The sequence below is a fragment of the Mobula birostris genome, chromosome 2 (genome assembly GCF_030028105.1).
Source record: "Mobula birostris isolate sMobBir1 chromosome 2, sMobBir1.hap1, whole genome shotgun sequence".
NCBI lineage: Eukaryota > Metazoa > Chordata > Chondrichthyes > Myliobatiformes > Myliobatidae > Mobula > Mobula birostris.
This window is the reverse complement of record NC_092371.1, coordinates 41111661-41129180: the sequence shown is the minus strand read 5'-3', so window position 1 is coordinate 41129180 and position 17520 is coordinate 41111661. Positions and strand designations below refer to the sequence as shown.

The window sequence follows — 17520 nt, the reverse complement described above, 5'->3', positions numbered from 1 at the left end:
CAAATTTCGACAAAGGCACTGTGGAGACCTTTCTAACTGATTGTATTGCTGTCTGGTATGGCAGGGCCACTGCACAGGAGCGGAACAAGCTGCAGAGGGTCGTAAACTCAGCCAACTTCATCATGGGCACCAGTCTCCTCACCATTGAGGAGTCCTTCAAAAGGTGATACCTCAAGACTGCAGCATCCAACATGCAGGACCCCCACCATCCAGAACCTGCCCCCTTCTCATTACTACCATCAGTGAGGAGGTTCAGGAACCTGAAGGTGCACACTCAGTGTTTAAGTATGTTTTCTTCCCCTCCTCCATCAGATTTCCAAATAGTCTGTGCACCCATGAACAAGTCCTCATTATTTTGCTCTGCTTTTGCACTGTATTTTTGTATATTTTTATTTTAAATTATAGTAATTTTATTATATTGCAATGTACTGCTGCCAAAAAACTACATATTTCACAATACACTGTTTGCCAGTGATAATAAACCTGATTCTGATTCAGAATTTTAAACATGCGTTTAGTACAAGCTCCTTCAAGTACCTGAAAATATTGGCCATGTACAACCTGTGAAGCTTCCAGCATGGCACACAGGAAGTATCTGCTAATTAAGTGTTGGAAGTGCTGTGTGTTGGCAGAGAAAAAAAATGTTAGGCATGGCCAATGCCTGAATAAAGCATTAATCCTACTGTTTATGCAAATAAAGGGATTATTGTGCCATGATGAATCTCATCCCAAAAGTGTTTTGCTATGCTATTCCCTTCCCTCGAGAGCAGACCTGGCAAGTAATGGTTGTTCACCACCTTGGTTATTCATTGACACAATTGCATCCTGACTCAGTCATCCACAACTCCCAGTCCTAAAAGGATTGCTGTTGGTATTAACATAAACTGATCCTCAACAATGTCTGACAAACAAACTGTCTCATAGTTTCTGCTGCTTACCTGCTTTATGGATACATGTCTGAGAACCTCAGCCTTCAGTGCTGAGGTGAAGGAGGTGGTCTTTGTATTGTCTACATGTCTAGAAAAGGCAAAGCCCAAATGTCCAGGCCATGGTGCCCACTTTCCTTTCTGACCTCTGGTAATATAGACTATATTGCTAGTTTCCTTCCAGGTGAGGCGACACTTCACCTGTGAGTCTGTTGAGGTCATCTATATATGTGGCATCCTGTATATTGGTGAGACCCAAAGTAGATTGGGAGACCGCTTCGCCAAGCACCTATGCTCTGTCTGACAGATAAAGCGGGATCTCTCAGTGGCCACCCATTTCAATTCTACATCCCATTCCCATTCAAAAAACAGGAGTCCTGATGAAGGGCCTCAGCCCAAACCTTCGACTGTTTACAATTTTCTATTGATGCTGCCTGGCCTGCTGAGTTCCTCCAGCATTTTGCGTGTATTGCTTTGATTTCCAGCATCTGCAGATTTTCTCGATTGTTTCACAGTTTTGGAAATCTATTTTCTCTACAATTTCTAAAGCTTTAAAAATTAATTTACAACCTAATAAATTGATAGATTTGTTCGGTATAATCCCTCAATATATTCATGGTATTTCTATATCAGACCAACATGTAATTGCATTTGTTACATTATTGGCCAGAAGGGCTATTTTATTGAAATGGAAAGATGCCTCTGCTCCCACTTTGATACAATGGTTCTCTCAGGTGATGTTATGTCTTAGTTTGGAGAAAACCAGAAGTCGAACTTTTGATCCTCGATTTGACTTTGAGAAAAGGTGGGGTTCTTTTGCCCGCTACTATCATCTGATTTGAGTTAATTGAGTTAATTGGTTTCCTTCTGATTTTTGCTTAAATGGATTTGAGTTGGCGGATTGATGTTTTTCTTTTATGGAAGCTTGTATGGTGTATAGCTCCGTGGTCGTGCTCCCAATGGCTTTTTTTCTCTCTTTTCGTTTTTTTTTGTTAGCAGGGTTTTTTTTGTTTTAGTTAGTAGGGGTTCTTTTTTCCCTTCTTTCCTTTTTCCAAAAAAAATATTCTTAACACTTTATTTTTCTTTTTACTATTGGTATATTGATTAGCTTTGTTAACCAGTTATTTGGTAATTTAATTCCTCATTGTACATATTGACATGTTGACTTGATTACTTTAATGTATTTTTTGTTGATCTCAATAATAATCAATAAAAAAGATATAAAAATGAAAAAAATGATTGTTTCATGCAATTTGATTTCTTTTTATATATTTTTAGTCTTGAAAACTCTGAATCACTTTAAATCCCTGGTGATTGAAGTACCAATTTAACTCAAGTAGTTACTTCCTTTATTTACACAAGTCAGGATATTTGTCAATTTGGCTGCCATAGTCACTCAGACCGTGAAACCTGGTGCTGCTGAAGCCTCAGTGGTTTCAAAGTAATTTGTTTGTAGACCAGGAAGATTGGACTCTGGATCATCAAGAAGTGTTAAGGTCTCTGCTATCCTGAGTTCCTTCTCTTTTCCACCCACAGAACTTTGTTGAATCCATCCAAAGCAATCTGCTCTGCTCTATCTGAAGTCACTCTCTACTTTGCAGGCTAAAGGCCATCTCAGGTAGGTGGAAAGATTTTTGAAAATGGCATCATTAAATCAGTTGTTTTTGCAAATTCATTTACGGAGAGGAAGATCAATGATACATTAACCTACACATCTTCCCTACCGCCCCCCCCAACCCACAGCCCAACCAACCCCCAACTCCAAACCCCAGTCTGTTTTTTTTATGGAACGTAAACTCCACATTAGTATGACTATTAGTATAAACAGGATGACCATTTCAGTAAAAGAGATCCCAAAGTAATTAATTAAAGTACCGATGAGCTGGAGTGTTTTGCTTGCCGGCTGGCAGTTTTGAAGAGAACCATGGGCTTGCTTCAGTGTTGCATCAGCTTACTTCTGAGTTCTGTAATTGTGTGTTAAGGCTCAGGAGTCAGGAATGGCTTGTAGTCCACTGCTGATGCAACTATCCTGCTGATCCACTGTACCACCATTGGACTCAGCAATGAATATGAGGTCAGAACAGAAATCTGCTAAGTTGCAAGGATGGGGCACATGCTACATGTGACTCTCAGCTCTACAACGGCCAGGCTGACCTGTGTAATGTGGATCCATTCATATGTGTATGTCAGCCTGAATTGAAAATATAATTACAGGCAAGTATTCTCTCCTTTTGTTTTACTTAATTTTAATACTTAAAAAATAATTTTCAAACACTTAAATATGTTTTATATAACAATTTTTATAGTAGATGTTTTATTAATTATTTCAATCCTTCGCAAAGTTCAAAATTCAAAGTAAATTTATTAACAAAGTACGTGTACGTCACCATATATCACCTCGAGATTTATTTTGTTGCAGGCATTCACAACCGATCAGAGAAATACGTTAGAATCAATAAAAAAACTACACACAAAGACTGATAATCAATGTGCAAAGGAGGACAATCTGTGCAAATATTTTTTAAAAATGAAGAATACTGAGGACCTGTAAAGTTCTTGAGGACACTCCATAGGTTGTGGAATCACTTCAGAGTTGTGGTGAATGAAGTAATCAATGTTGATTCAGGGGCCTGATGGTTGAAGGGTAATAACTGTTCCTGAACCTTTTGGTGTAGGGCCTAAGGCTCCTGTACCCCCTTCCCAATGGCACCAGTGAAAGGAGAACATAGAGAGGTTGGTGGGGATCCTTTTTATGCTCAACATTTTATGTAGGCTTTTCTGTTTACGGGCATTGTTATTTCCGTACCATGCAGACTGTGATGCAACCAGTCATAATACATTCCACTGTGCGTACACAGAAGTTTGTCAATAATTTAGATTGCATGCCACATCTGTGCAAACCTCTAGAAAGTAAAGGCACTATCAGGCCTTCTTTATCATGGCACTTACTTATTGACCACAGGACAGAGCCTTTGATATGATAACCCCAAGGAATTTAAAGTCACCAACCCCAAGGAATTTAAAGTCACTAACCTCAAGGAATTTAAAGTTACCAACCCTCGCCAGCTCCAATCCCTAAAGAAGACTAGCTCATGGACCTTTGGCTTCTTCCCCCTGTAGTTGATAACCAACTCTTTAGTTTTGCTGGCATTGACTGAGAGGTTGTTGTTGTAGCATCATTCAACCAGATTTTCAATCTCCCTCCTACATGCTGATTCATCACCAACCTTGATTGGCCAACAATAGTGGTGATGGGGATTGTGGAGGAGATAATGTTGCCATTCTATACTGACGGGGGTCTGCAAGTGAGAAAATCGAGGATTCAGTTGCACAAGGAGGTATCAATGCCCATGCCTTGGAGCTTAGTGATTAGTTTTGAGGGGATGACTATGTTAATCATTCAGCTGTAGTCAATGACGAGCATCCTGATGTGTATCTTACCTAGGTGAACTAATCCCAAAGATGTAATGTTAGAAGACTCCATCTGTGGAGAGATAAAAACAAGGTTTACTGAATTAGTGAAAAAGAGAAGTTGAAAAAAAAGCTATGCAGAACAAGGCTTGGCTGAGGCAGGTGAAACCCCTGGAGGAGAGATGATATCGATAAAAGATTTATTGAAGCTATAGCTATAACAAGCATCAGCTATAGCGAGACGATATTGGCAGAGACTGGTGTCAAAGATCTTTACCATGTAACTGGAAAATAGCTCTGTTCAATCATACCAAGGGATTTGGTCAGGTTTTCTTTCGCATAAGTTTTGTGAATCAGTTTCTGTGGATGATCAACTATTTTATCCAACGATAAAAGAATCAAGATGGCGAGCCACCCAGGATCAAAGAATCAGTGTGGGAACAAAATGCTTAATGACATAAAGGATTTAATACAGTTGGATATATAAATTTATTTTTCATTTGAAGGATCTGAATTTGAATGAGATTTACTTTGTTTAAAAATTGTGAAGTTGGAAAATTGTCGATAAAGGAGTTCAGGTAGATATATATTTTGGAGTCGGGGGGTGGGGGTCATTGAATTTGAATTTGTAGACAGACTAACCTGAAACAGAAACTGAGGATTTCAATTAGTTTCCTTACTAACTTGGGATAAATAGAAAGGCAAATATTAGTCTGTAAACCTCTAAATAGAGAATAAAATTAGATCTAATTAGAGTAAATTGAGTAATAAAGTTTATTCTAATGAATCTCATAGATTCTAGCTAAAAAGGAATTTGGTTTTCATTTGATATCTGACATTTAGCACCTAAGATAGAATGTTGGAAAGTTGAATTGTTCATACTCATGTAAATATTTTGTATATATTACTATTTTATATACCAACTTACCTCCATAAGCATGTGTTTTTTATTCATTGCCTCCTTCCGATACCTAGAGCTTCTGATGGCCCTCTAGGACCTAGTATAGTATTATGTAATTTGATTTTTCTCATAAAGAATGTGGCAATCAGTCACATGAGATCAAACAAACACTACACAAGTGTTACATAAAACTTGGAGAGCCAGCCAGGAGGCAGATTATTAAATAAACACTAACACACTGACTAGTATACAAAGCCTTAAAAAATCTTATTATTCAAACTCGCTTTTGTTCAATTAAAGCCTACAGTGAAAGAAAATGGAAGTCAGAGGAAAAGGGTGTCAAAATCCCAAATGTTATTTTAGTCAGTGGCATAACAGGAAAAGAAAAAGATGAGGAAGCACTAGACTCTTTAAAATGATATGGTTCAGTTGCTGGAGTTATTCCTCTAACTGATCACAATGCAGAATCTCCTAAATCCCTCTAAGCAGAGTACAATTCTGGCTTTGCTGTGCAAGATCTCCAGCACTGTCACCATACACTCAACAGGCAAGCAGTCACCAAGAAGTTTCCTACCAAGAAGTTACTTTAGCCAGTACTTACACTCAGAAAGTTGGAAAAGACACCACTCAAGCTTACCTTGGGGAGTTGAAAACTTTAGCAAAGCGCAATGGAAAAGATTATGATGAAATCCTGAGGGAGATTTAACATAGATCAGTGAAACCCTTACAGCTGAGAATAGGGAACGAGTCACTGTAAAAACTGCTGAAGATGTACATAACAAGACAACATCTCTTCATTTCAGAGCAGACTCCTCTGATACTATCCAGCCAGAAACAGCTTTACCTGCAATACAGAATAACTCAGTCCCTGTAATGCAAACTAATGGAGTTTCAGAGAAGCCACCTCTCTCTCCCAGTAATCTAAGCCCTCCAGATATTTAGAGTCATAGTGGAGCACATTGTGCACAGTAATGGTCTGATGGCTCATGACAATCCACCATTAAGGCTCCAAACTTTTTCTAGTAGAATCCCTCATCCATCAAATGAGGCAGATGATGAGATTTGGCGTGCAAGTGTTGAACTGCTCTTGGAATACCCAAGTGTATCTGATCTTCATAGAACACAGACATATGTGAAAGTATTCTTCCATCAGCTTCTTACATCATCAAGTTAATAAGTACTGGAGCTTCACCTGCTATTTACATACAACTCCTAGATTCAGCTTTTGCCACTTTGGAAGATAGAGATTAATTATTCACCAAATTCACAAACACAGTACAGGTGAAAAACCGTCTGCCTACCTACAGTGGCTACAGGTGGTGTTGACGCAGACTGTAAAGCGAGGTGGAATTGTCGAAACTGAGGATAACAAGCATCTCTTAAAGTAGTGTTGTAGGGGATTTGGGACTGCTTAGAGGTGCAACTGGAACAGAAGGAACAAAACCCACCATTGTTTACCGAACTATTGACATTTCTGTGCACTGAGGAAAGCAAGCATGCTTCCAGAACCGCATGCATGAAACAGCATTTAGGAACAGTCAAACAACGTGCCATTATACAGTCTCAGACCGCAAGTGCCTGTAAAGAAGATGATGTAGCACAACTAATTTCAGTTACTTCTCAAGTGACTGAACAAATCGCTAAGCATCAAGGTCAACTATCTACTCTACAAGCTGCAGAACAGCAGAAGGTAAAAGTGAACTCTAAGATAGCAAGTGATAAGCCACCAAAAGGAAAGGCTGACACAAAAGATAAACAGGAGTTCACAGCCACTGACAAACAGCCAAGTGTCAAACCAAAACCTTGGTACTGTTTTAAATGTGGCAAAGATGGGCATGTAGCCAACTCTTGCTGCTATAAACCCAATCCTGCATTAGTAGCAGAGAAGAGAAGACAGCTGGAAAAGAGACTGAGTGAGTAGGGATCACGTTATGATGCTCCTAAGACTCATTTTAAACTAGATGTCATTCGTATTGCAGGAATAATTGGGACTGATGTTGGTAAAGTACGTGCCAAAAGCTCCAAGATCTTGTTTGGTGAAACAAAGTCCAGAAGACAGACTGTTAAGATACGTAAGGGATTAGTTGACACAACATGCACTGCTCAAGTAAGCCTAGCCGGTAGAAAATGCAATTGTTTATCAGGTACAGGCTCTCAGGTCACAACCATCTCTAAATCCTACTATGATCATAACTTGCTAGACCTACCACTTCATTCTCTCACCAACTTGTTGGAAATTAAGGGTGCAAACAGACAATTTAGCCAGTACTTGGGATATGTAGAAATCAACGTTACATTCCCAGAAAACTTTATGGAAGTGGATGTGGAAGTATCCACTCTAGCATTGATTGTTCCAGATGTCTCTTTACAATCACTGTCTGTGGTGTTAATTGCCATGAACACCCTTGATGAACTGTAGAAAGACTACTCCAAACTGCAAAGTAGCCAGAAATTCTCTCCCAAGTTTGGCTACAAGCAAGTCGTGGAAGTTTTATAAATATGACAAAGACAGACCACAGAGGGAAATTTTGGGCTGAGAGTACCCGACAAGGACACTAGAAAAATTCCAGCTGGACAGTCTCTAATCTTCTGTGGATCAGTCACAGTCAGAATGCCACATCCTAACAAATGGGCTATCGTGCAGCATCCTTATTCTCCCTTGCCTGGAGGACTCATAGTAACAACTTGCCTGGTTACTTTGGAAAACAAGCAACATTATCACTTACCTGAAGTGGTCTCCAATATAACAGCACATGATGTCATGGTTCCTCCCAAGTCCATTATAGCTGAACTAAATTCAGTACAAGCTATACTTCTGAAAGACCCCCCAATTAAAACTTCCAGTGAGTCAGAATCCACTCAAATATCAAGCCTAGAGTTTAACATTAGTGATTCTCCTATTCCCACTGAGTGGAAGACAAGATTTACCCAGAAATTACAAAACACTCCTGATGTTTTCTTCCTTCACAACTTAGATTTCGGATGTACCAACAAAGTGAAATATCGAATCAGCCTTATTGATGAAACATCGTTCAACCACTGACCTCGATCTATACACCCGGATGATAGAGAAGCTGTTCAGAAGCATCTCCAGGAACTGCTAAACACAGGGGTGATCAGAGAGTCTGAATCTTCTTTTCCTTCTCGAATTGTTATGGTGAGGAAAAAGAATGGGGATGTCCATTTGTGTATAGATTATCGCAAATCAAACTAGCAGGCAATTAAAGATGCCTATGCATTCCTGAAGCTTAAAGACATTTGTATGCCTTTGACCCAGTCCAAATGGCTTTCAGTCCTTCACATAAAGTTTGGTTATTACCAGTTAGAAGTTGAAGAAGCTGACAAGCCTAAAGCAGCTTTTGTGTGTCCTCTAGAATTCTATGAATTCAATAGCATGTCACAGGGAATTACAAACGCGCCAAGCACATCTCAGTGACCCATGGAGATACGCATGGCTGATATGAACCTGAGGGATATCCTTGTATTCATCAATGACATCATTGTGTTCTCTAAAGACCTGGATGAGCATGAGGAAAGACTCATGAGAGTCCTAAATCGATTCAGACAGTATGGACTTAAGCTAGCTCCAGCAAAGTGTGTTTTTGTACAGACCCCAGTCAAATATCTCAGACATATGGTGTCTCATCAAGAAGCTCAAACTGATTCTGACAAGGCAGTCAAGGTCAAAACATGGCCAATTTCCGGAGATTTGAAAGAATTGAAGTCCTTCCTTCAATCTATCAGACATTACCGCCAATATTAAGATTTTCCTTGAAAAGTTAAGCTGCTCAATGATTTGACTTTGGGGTAACCACCCACCAGAAAGAATTCCAAGGTGAAGAATGATAGCCAGGATCATAATCCGAAAGACCCATTTAGAGATGGGTGGACTACCTCATTTCAAGAATCGTTTGACCTAATCATAAAGGAACTTACATCTGCTCCAGTGCTGGCGTTTGCTAACCCTCAGCTGCCATACATTTTACACATACACGCCAGCACTACTGGTTTCGGGACCACCCTCCATCAAGAACAAGACAGGCACCTTAGGGTCATCATAGGTGACTCTCCCATAGTGATTCAAGATATCTTGCCCATAAATTAGAGTTCCTAGCCCTAAAGTGGGCAGTCAATGAAAAATTTCATGATTATCTTTATGAAAGTTCATTTACAGAGTAACCCTCTGACTTACATGTTTTCCACTGCTAGACTGGATGCAACCAGTTACAGATGGCTAGCTGTCCTGTCAACCTATAACTTTAAGCTGCAATATAGGTCCAGGAAGCTGAACAATGATGCTGATGAGTTGTCCCGATAACCACAGAAAGAGGACTATCAGATGACCTCTCGTCCCAGAAAGGGTGGGTATGCATCTTGAAGTTTACTGAAAGACATTTGGTGAACTCGGATGATGTGGGTGAAATTAACACAGATGTTGTGCAAGCTGTATGTGAGAGTCATCTCACTCAACAAACAGAACCTTTAGTAGATGTCACCACTGCATTTGTTGGATCCTTAATGATGCCTTCAAGTGCTATACTGGACAGTTATGCACAAGAAGATCAGTGTGGGGGATTGCCAGTCATTTCTCATCTCTCTGACTCCCAATTAGCTGATCCTTGTATTAGGAAAATTGTCAAGCAAATGAAAACTGAAGAAAAACCATCCCCTACAGCGAGAAATGCAATCCACCGACTACCCTGCCTTCTCAGAGAATGGAACTGTCTAGAGCTAAAAGATGGAATTCTCTACAGGAAAAGATTAACTGGAGATGAAACAATTTACCAGCTTGTTTTACCTGAAAAGTTTCAATCTGACATACTTAGACTTCATGATGACTTTGGTCACATGAGTATTAATTGTACCCTGGATTTAGGCTCAAGGTGACTCCTGATGTGGAACACAATATTAAAACATGCAGTCAATGTGTAAGAAGAAAGACTGAGAAAGCTGCTCCGTTAGTGAATATTGTGACTACTCGACCCTGGCAGCTGGTCTGCATGAACTTTCTTACATTAGAACCTGGTCAAAGTGTACAAAGGATGTGCTAGTAATAACTGATCATTTCACTAAATATGCTTTGGCTATTCCTACACCAAACCAAAAAGCCAAGACAGTTGTGAAGTGCCTATGGGAACATTACATCTCGAATTATGGTTATCCTGAGCACCTACACAGTGATAGAGGGCCTGACTTTGAATCCTAATTGATCATAAAACTGCGTGAGGTAGCTGGAATTCAAAAAGTCAGAACTACGCCATATCATCCCGGAGGAAATTCTGTCAAGAGGTGTAACAGCACCCTCTTAAGTATGTTGGGAGCCCTGAAAATAAAAGATAAAAGTCACTGTCGAGAACTTGTTTAACTCCCTCGTCCATCCTTATAATTGTATTAGGAATGAGAGGACTGGCTTTAGTCCATATGAAATTATGTTTGGATTGCAACCCAGACTTTCAGTTGACTTAGCTTTCAGACTATCCTTGAAAGACAAACGTGGTACATCACACTCTCAGTATGTACAAAATTTAAAATCTCATCCAGAGGAAAGCTTCAAGACAGCAACGGGGAACTCACAGAAAATGGCAGACTGAAACAAGACCAGATACGACAAATGTCTGACAGCTTCAGAGCTGAAAGAAGGAGACCGAGTGCTAGTAAGGAATGTGCACCTCTGAGGTAAAAACAAACTTGCTGATGAATGGGAAGAAATTGTCTATGTAGTAGTGAGCTGGAATCCCAGAGAAATAAAAGTTCTGATGCAAGGGAATCCACTGTAGAAATTTCTGTAACTTGCCTGTCAGTCCTGAAGAAAACCCCGTGGAAGAAACAACAAATGAAGAAATGCATAATTAGTGTACCCTACCTGATGGAAGAAGCCTGGAACCTTTGTCAAGTCCAGAAGATTAGACAAGAAAAAGGGACATGCAATGAAGTATTGATTAGAAAAAACATTACAAATGAGAATTCTCACAAAGAAGAGCCTAAACTCAGAAGGTCTTCTAGACACAGAGAAAAACCTAGTACTCTAACATATCCTGAGCTAGGAAATCCTGTAGTGACAGTAGCTCAGTTCCTTTTCCAAGCTCTGAGTTCAGCCATTGTAGAGTCTCTTCCAGATTTCACATATTGTGAACTCATTACAGTGCAATATAGCCATATGCAAAGGGACTTGCATAAATTCAAAGGAGGAGGGTGTAACCCAGGTTAATTAAACCCAAAGGTGTGATGTTAGAAAGCTCCACATGTGGAGAGATGAAAACAAGGTTTACCGAATTTAAAAAATGAGAATTCGGAAAAAAAAGCTTTGCAAGGATGAGGTGTGGCTGAGGCAGGTGTGGATAAGCAACGTAAATTCAACAAGCTATTAGAAACTAGCTAAGGATATAAACTATTGAAAGTGGAGTTAGTAGGAAGTACCTAGGGGTGCACCTGGATGACTGACCTATGTGGGGCACCAGCACAGAGGCTGTATACAAGAAGGGCCAGATTGCCTCTACTGCCTGAGGAGACCGAGGTCCTTTAGAGTCTGCAGGCCTCTCCTTCACATGTTCTACCAGTCTGTTGTCGCTAGTACAATCCTTTATATATTGGTGTCCTAGGGTAATGGCATCAACACGGGTGATGCCAACAGGCTCAATAAACTCAATAAACAGCGGCTAGCTCTGTTATAGGTATCAAACTGGTCACACTGGAGGCTGTGGTAGAACAAAGGACCCTACGAAAAACCCTAGCAATTCTGTACAACGTTCCTTACCCTCTGCATGCCACTTTGGCTGAACAGAGAAGCACTTTTAGTAACAGACTAAGACAACTGCGCTGCTCCAAGGTGTGCTATGTGAGGTCATTCTTACCCTCAGCCATTAGGCTCTATAATGAGTCAACCTATAACCAGGGAAGTGATGACCCCCTCCTGGTGGACTGTTTGTGGTAACTTATTTTTTTCATTCTTTCTTGCTTCTCTTCTAATATTTGTATATCTGTGCACTTGTAATGCTACTGTGACACTGTAATTTCCTTTGGGATCAATTAGGTATCTATATATCTATGTATATATCTATTTATTGTCTCTACCCTACTTATTGGAAATCCTCAGGGTGAAACCCCTGGAGGAAAGACAATATCGATAAAAGATTTATTGAAGCTATAGCTATAACAAGCATTAGCTATAACAAGATGATATCGGCAGAGAGTAGTGTCCAAGGTATCCGCCATGTAACTGGGAATTAGGTCTGTATCATAACAAAGGATTTGGTCAGATTTTTTTGTATAAGTTTTGAGAATTGTCTTTCCGTGGATTACCCACTATTTCATCCAATGAACCAAGAAACAAGATGGCGAGCCACACAAGATCAAAGAACCAGCAGGGGGATGAAATGTTTAATGACATATGGTTGGATGTATAAGTTTATTTCTCATTCGGAGGATATGAATTTGATTTTCTGGAAGAACTGATTATTTTAGCAAAGACTTTGATAAGCTATTGAATGAGATGTACATTGTTTAAAAGTTGTGATGTGGAGAAATGTTGTGAAAGGAGTTAAACTGTATATTTATAAGAACCCTTCTCTTCGTGATTTTTATAAATGATCTGGATGAGGAAGTGGAGGGATGGATTAGTAAATTTGCTGATGACGCAAATGTTGGGGGTGTTGTGGATAGTGTGGTGGGCTGTCAGAGGTTACAGCTGGACATCGATAGGATGCAAAACTGGGCTGAGAAGTGGCAGATGCCGTTCAACCCAGATAAGAAGCCTTTGACAAGGTCCCGCATGGGAGGTTAGTTAGGAAAATTCAGTCGCTAGGTATACATGGAGAGGTGGTAAATTGGATTAGACATTGGCTCAATGGAAGAAGCCAAAGAGTGGTAGTAGAGAATTGCTTCTCCGAGTGGAGGCCTGTGACTAGTGGTGTGCCACAGGAATCAGTGCTGGGTCCATTGTTATTTGTCATCTATATCAATGATCTGGATGATAATGTGGTAAATTGGATCAGCAAATTTGCTGATGATACAAAGATTGGAGGTGTAGTAGACAGTGAGGAAGGTTTTCAGAGCCTGCAGAGGGACTTGGACCGGCTGGAAAAATGGGCTGAAAAATGGCAGATGGAGTTTAATACAGACAAGTGTGAGGTATTGCACGTTGGTAGGACAAACCAAGGTAGAACATATAGGGTTAATGGTAAGGCACTGAGGAGTGCAGTGGAACAGAGGGATCTGGGAATACAGATACAAAATTCCCTAAAAGTGGCGTCACAGGTAGATAGGGTCATAAAGAGAGCTTTTGGTACATTGGCTTTTATTAATCAAAGTATTGAGTATAAGAGCTGGAATGTTATGATGAGGTTGTATAAGGCATTGGTGAGGTCGAATCTGGAGTATTGTGTTCAGTTTTGGTCACCAAATTACAGGAAGGATATAAATAAGGTTGAAAGAGTGCAGAGAAGGTTTACAAGGATGTTGCCGGGACTTGAGAAACTCAGTTACAGAGAAAGGTTGAATAGTTTAGGACTTTATTCCCTAGAGCATAGAAGAATGAGGGTAGATTTGATAGAGGTATATAAAATTATGATGGGTATAGATAGAGTGAATGCAAGCAGGCTTTTTCCACTGAGGCAAGGGGAGAAAAAAACCAGAAGACATGGGTTAAGGGTGAGGGGGGAAAAGTTTAAAGGGAACATTGGGAGGGGCTTCTTCACACAGAGAGTGGTGGGAGTATGGAATAAGCTGCCAGATGAGGTGGTAAATGCAGGTTCTTTTTTAACATTTAAGAATAAATTGGACAGATACATGGATGGGAGGTGTATGGAGGGATATGGTCCGTGTGCAAGCCCAGTGGGACTAGGCAGAAAATGGTTCGGCACAGCCAAGAAGAGCCAAAAGACCTGTTTCTGTGCCATAGTTTCTATGGTTCTATGGTTCTAAGTGTGAGGTGGTTCATTTTGGTAGGTCAAATATGATGGCAGAATATAGTATTAACGGTAAGACTCTTGGCAGTGTGGAGGATCAGAGGGCTCTTGGGATCCAAGTCCATTGGACACTCAAAGTTGCTGCGCAGGTTGACTCTGTGGTTAAGAAGGCATACAGTGCATTGGCCTTCATCAACCATGGGATTGAGTTTAGGAGCAGAGAGGTAATCTTACAGCTGTATAGGACCCTGGTCAGACCACACTTGGAGTACTGTGCTCAATTCTGGTCAGCTCACTACAGGAAGGATGTGAAAATTATAGAAAGGGTACAGAGGAGATTTACAAGGATGTTGCTTGGATTGGGAGCATGTCTTATGAGAATAGATTGAGTGAACTTGGCCTTTTCCCCTTGGAGCGACGAAGGGTGAGAGGTGACCTGATAGATGTGTATAAGATGATGAGAGGCATTAATCATGTGGATAGTCAGAGGCTTTTTCCCAGGGCTAAAATGGCTATCATGAGAAGGCACAATTTTAAGGTGCTTGAAGGTACAGAGGAGACATTAGGGTAAGTTTTTTACGCAGAGAGTGTTCAGTGCATGGAATGGGCTGCCAGCGATGGTGGTGGAGGTGGATATGATAGGGTCTTTTAAGGGACTCTTGGATAGGTACATGGAGCTTAGAAAAATAGAGGGTTATAGTTAACCCTAGGTAATTTCTAAAGTAAGTACATGTTCGGCACAACATTGTGGGCTGAAGGGCCTGTATTGTGCTGTAGTTTTTCTATGTTTCTATGTTTCTATATATTTTTTTTGGGGGGGGGGTTGAATTTGAATTTGTAGACTTACTGACCTGAAACTGAAACGGAGATTAACCATAATACTTAAAAATAGGAATTCAATTAGTTTCCAAACTAACCAGGGATAAATAGAAAGGCAAATGTTATTCCGTAAACCTTTAAATAAGGAATAACATTTGATCTAATTAGTTAGAGAAATTAGAGTAATAAAGGTTATTCTAATGAATTTCACAGATTCTAACTAAAAAGGAATTTGGTTTCCATTTGATATCTGAGATTTTGAACCTAAGACAGAATGTTGGAATTTTGAATTGATGTTACTGATGTAAATATTTTGTATATATTGCTATGTTTTACCAGCGCTGCCTCTGCACCATCCTCAACACCTACTGGAGTGACTTCGTCACCAACATCGAAGTCCTTGAACAGGCGGAGGTCACCAGCGTCGAGGCCATGCTGTTGAAGATGCAGCTGCGCTGGGCAGGGCACGTCTCCAGGATGGAAAATCGTCGCCTGCCCAAGTTTGTGCTGTATGGCGAACTCTCCACTGGCCACCGTGACAGAGGGGCACTGAAGAAGAGGTACAAGGATTCTCTGAAGAAATCCCTTGGTGCCTGTCACATTGACCATCGCCAGTGGTCCAATCTTGCCTCCGATCGCGAGGCCTGGCGACACACCATTCACCAGTCTGTTTCCTCCTTCGAGAACGAACGCAGGGCTGGCATTGAGGACAGAAAGAGAAGGAGGAAGAACTATGACACAGCAGCACCAAACCCAGAACAGAATTTCCCTTGCAGTCACTGTGGCCGGACCTGCCTGTCCTGTATTGGCCTCGTCAGCCACCTGCGAGCCTGCAGAAGATGTGGTCAGCCCCTTTCCTAAATCTTCATTCGCGAAGCCAAGCCATGATGATGATTAACAAGCTTATCTCTAGAAGTGTGTGTTTTCTGTTCACCGCCTCCTTCCGATACCTAAAGCTTCTGATGGCCCACTAGCACGTCGTGTAGTACTATGTAATTTGATTTTTCTCATAAAGAGTGTGGCGACCAGTCACACGAGATCATACAAGCACTACAGAGGTGTTACATACACAGCTTCATTGTCCATTTGTTCCAGAGTGGAGTGAAGAGCCAACAGAATTGCATCTGTTATTGACCTATTGTGATGGGAGGCAAATTGAAGTGGGTCCAAGTCACTCCTCAGGCAGGGGTTGACATGCTTCATAACCAGCCTCTCAAAGCACTAATTCACAGTACATGTAAGTACTACTGGGCAGTAGTCATTGGGTTACCATGTTCTTCTCGGGCACCACTATGATTGACATCTGCTTGAAGCAGGTGAATACCTCAGACTGCCAAAGTTAGAGATTGAAGATATCAGTAAAAACTCCAGCCAGTTGATTAACACACGTCTTCAGCGCTCAGCCAGTTGCTGGGACGAATACCTTCGGTTGCTTCAGCCTCCCAGTGGATTATCTCATGTTATCTTCAGAGACTAAGATCACAGGGTTGTTGGGGGCTGTGTTAATTTTTTCAAAGTACCTTCATGTTCTGTTGATCAAAACAAGCGTAAAAGGCATTGAGCTTATCTGGGTATGAAACTTTGTTGTCATTTATGTTGCTTGCTTTTGCTTTGTTAAAGGTGATGGCATTCAAGCTCTGCAAAATTGTCCAGCATCCCTTTGTGATTGGTCTGGAATTACCACTTCACATCTAGAGGTCGTACCTGGAAATCTTGTACCCTCCTGGGTCACCAGTCCTGAATGTCACTGATCTAGCCCTCAGCAGATTGCAGATCTATTGGCTATTACTGCTCACCCATCATTTTCCTGAACCAGTGTGGGCATAATCACTCACCACATACACTGATCTAACAATTGAACACAACCTATGGGCTCACTTTGTAGGATTCTACAGACCATGTTCTCAGTATTATTTATTTATGCATTTAGTTATTATTAATATTTGTTTCTTTTTGCATTTTCATAGTTTTCCTTCTTTTGCACATTGGTTGTCAGTCTTTGTGTGTAGTTTTCATTGATTCTTTTGTACTTTGTTCTACTGTGATTATCTGCAAGGAACTGTATTTCAGGGAAGTATTTGTGACAAATATGTACCTTAATAAAAAGCTTACTTTGAACTTTGTTCTGTTATTTTCTGGGATCATGACTGATCTGTAGCCCAACTCCAAATTCAGCCTTAACCTCTCGCTCACCCATATCCCTTATTATATTTAGTAAATAAAGAAGGTGCTTCCTTAGTCAAAGGCCTCTAATCTAAAAAAAAAGCAAATTTCCACCCTTTGGTTCCTAGCACCAACCCAATTTTAAACCCAATTGGCTAACTCATCCTAGCTACCATGCTACCTATCTCTCTTAACAAAGCCTACCATGAAGAACCTTGTCAAAGACCTCGCTAAAGTACATGTATTCAAAGTCTTCCTTTCTGTCCTTGCTAATCTCCTTTGTCACCACTTCTAAAAAACTCAATCAGATTTGTGAGAAAACACAAATCCATGCTGACTATCCCAAATCAATCCTTGCCTTTCCAAAGGCAGGTAAATTCTGTCTCTCAGAATTCAC

General features: G+C 40.6%; 1 long non-coding RNA gene across 1 annotated transcript in view; it reads left to right on the top strand.

Annotated features, from left to right (window-relative positions):
* The first annotated feature begins 200 nt into the window (after window positions 1–200).
* The window catches only part of LOC140208266 (uncharacterized), an 87662-nt gene continuing 70342 nt past the window's right edge, over window positions 201–17520 (top strand). Inside the window, exons 1-2 of the long non-coding RNA XR_011888712.1 lie at window positions 201–266; window positions 2463–2544. This is a non-coding gene — a long non-coding RNA (uncharacterized lncRNA). The remainder of the gene's footprint in view (window positions 267–2462; window positions 2545–17520) is intronic.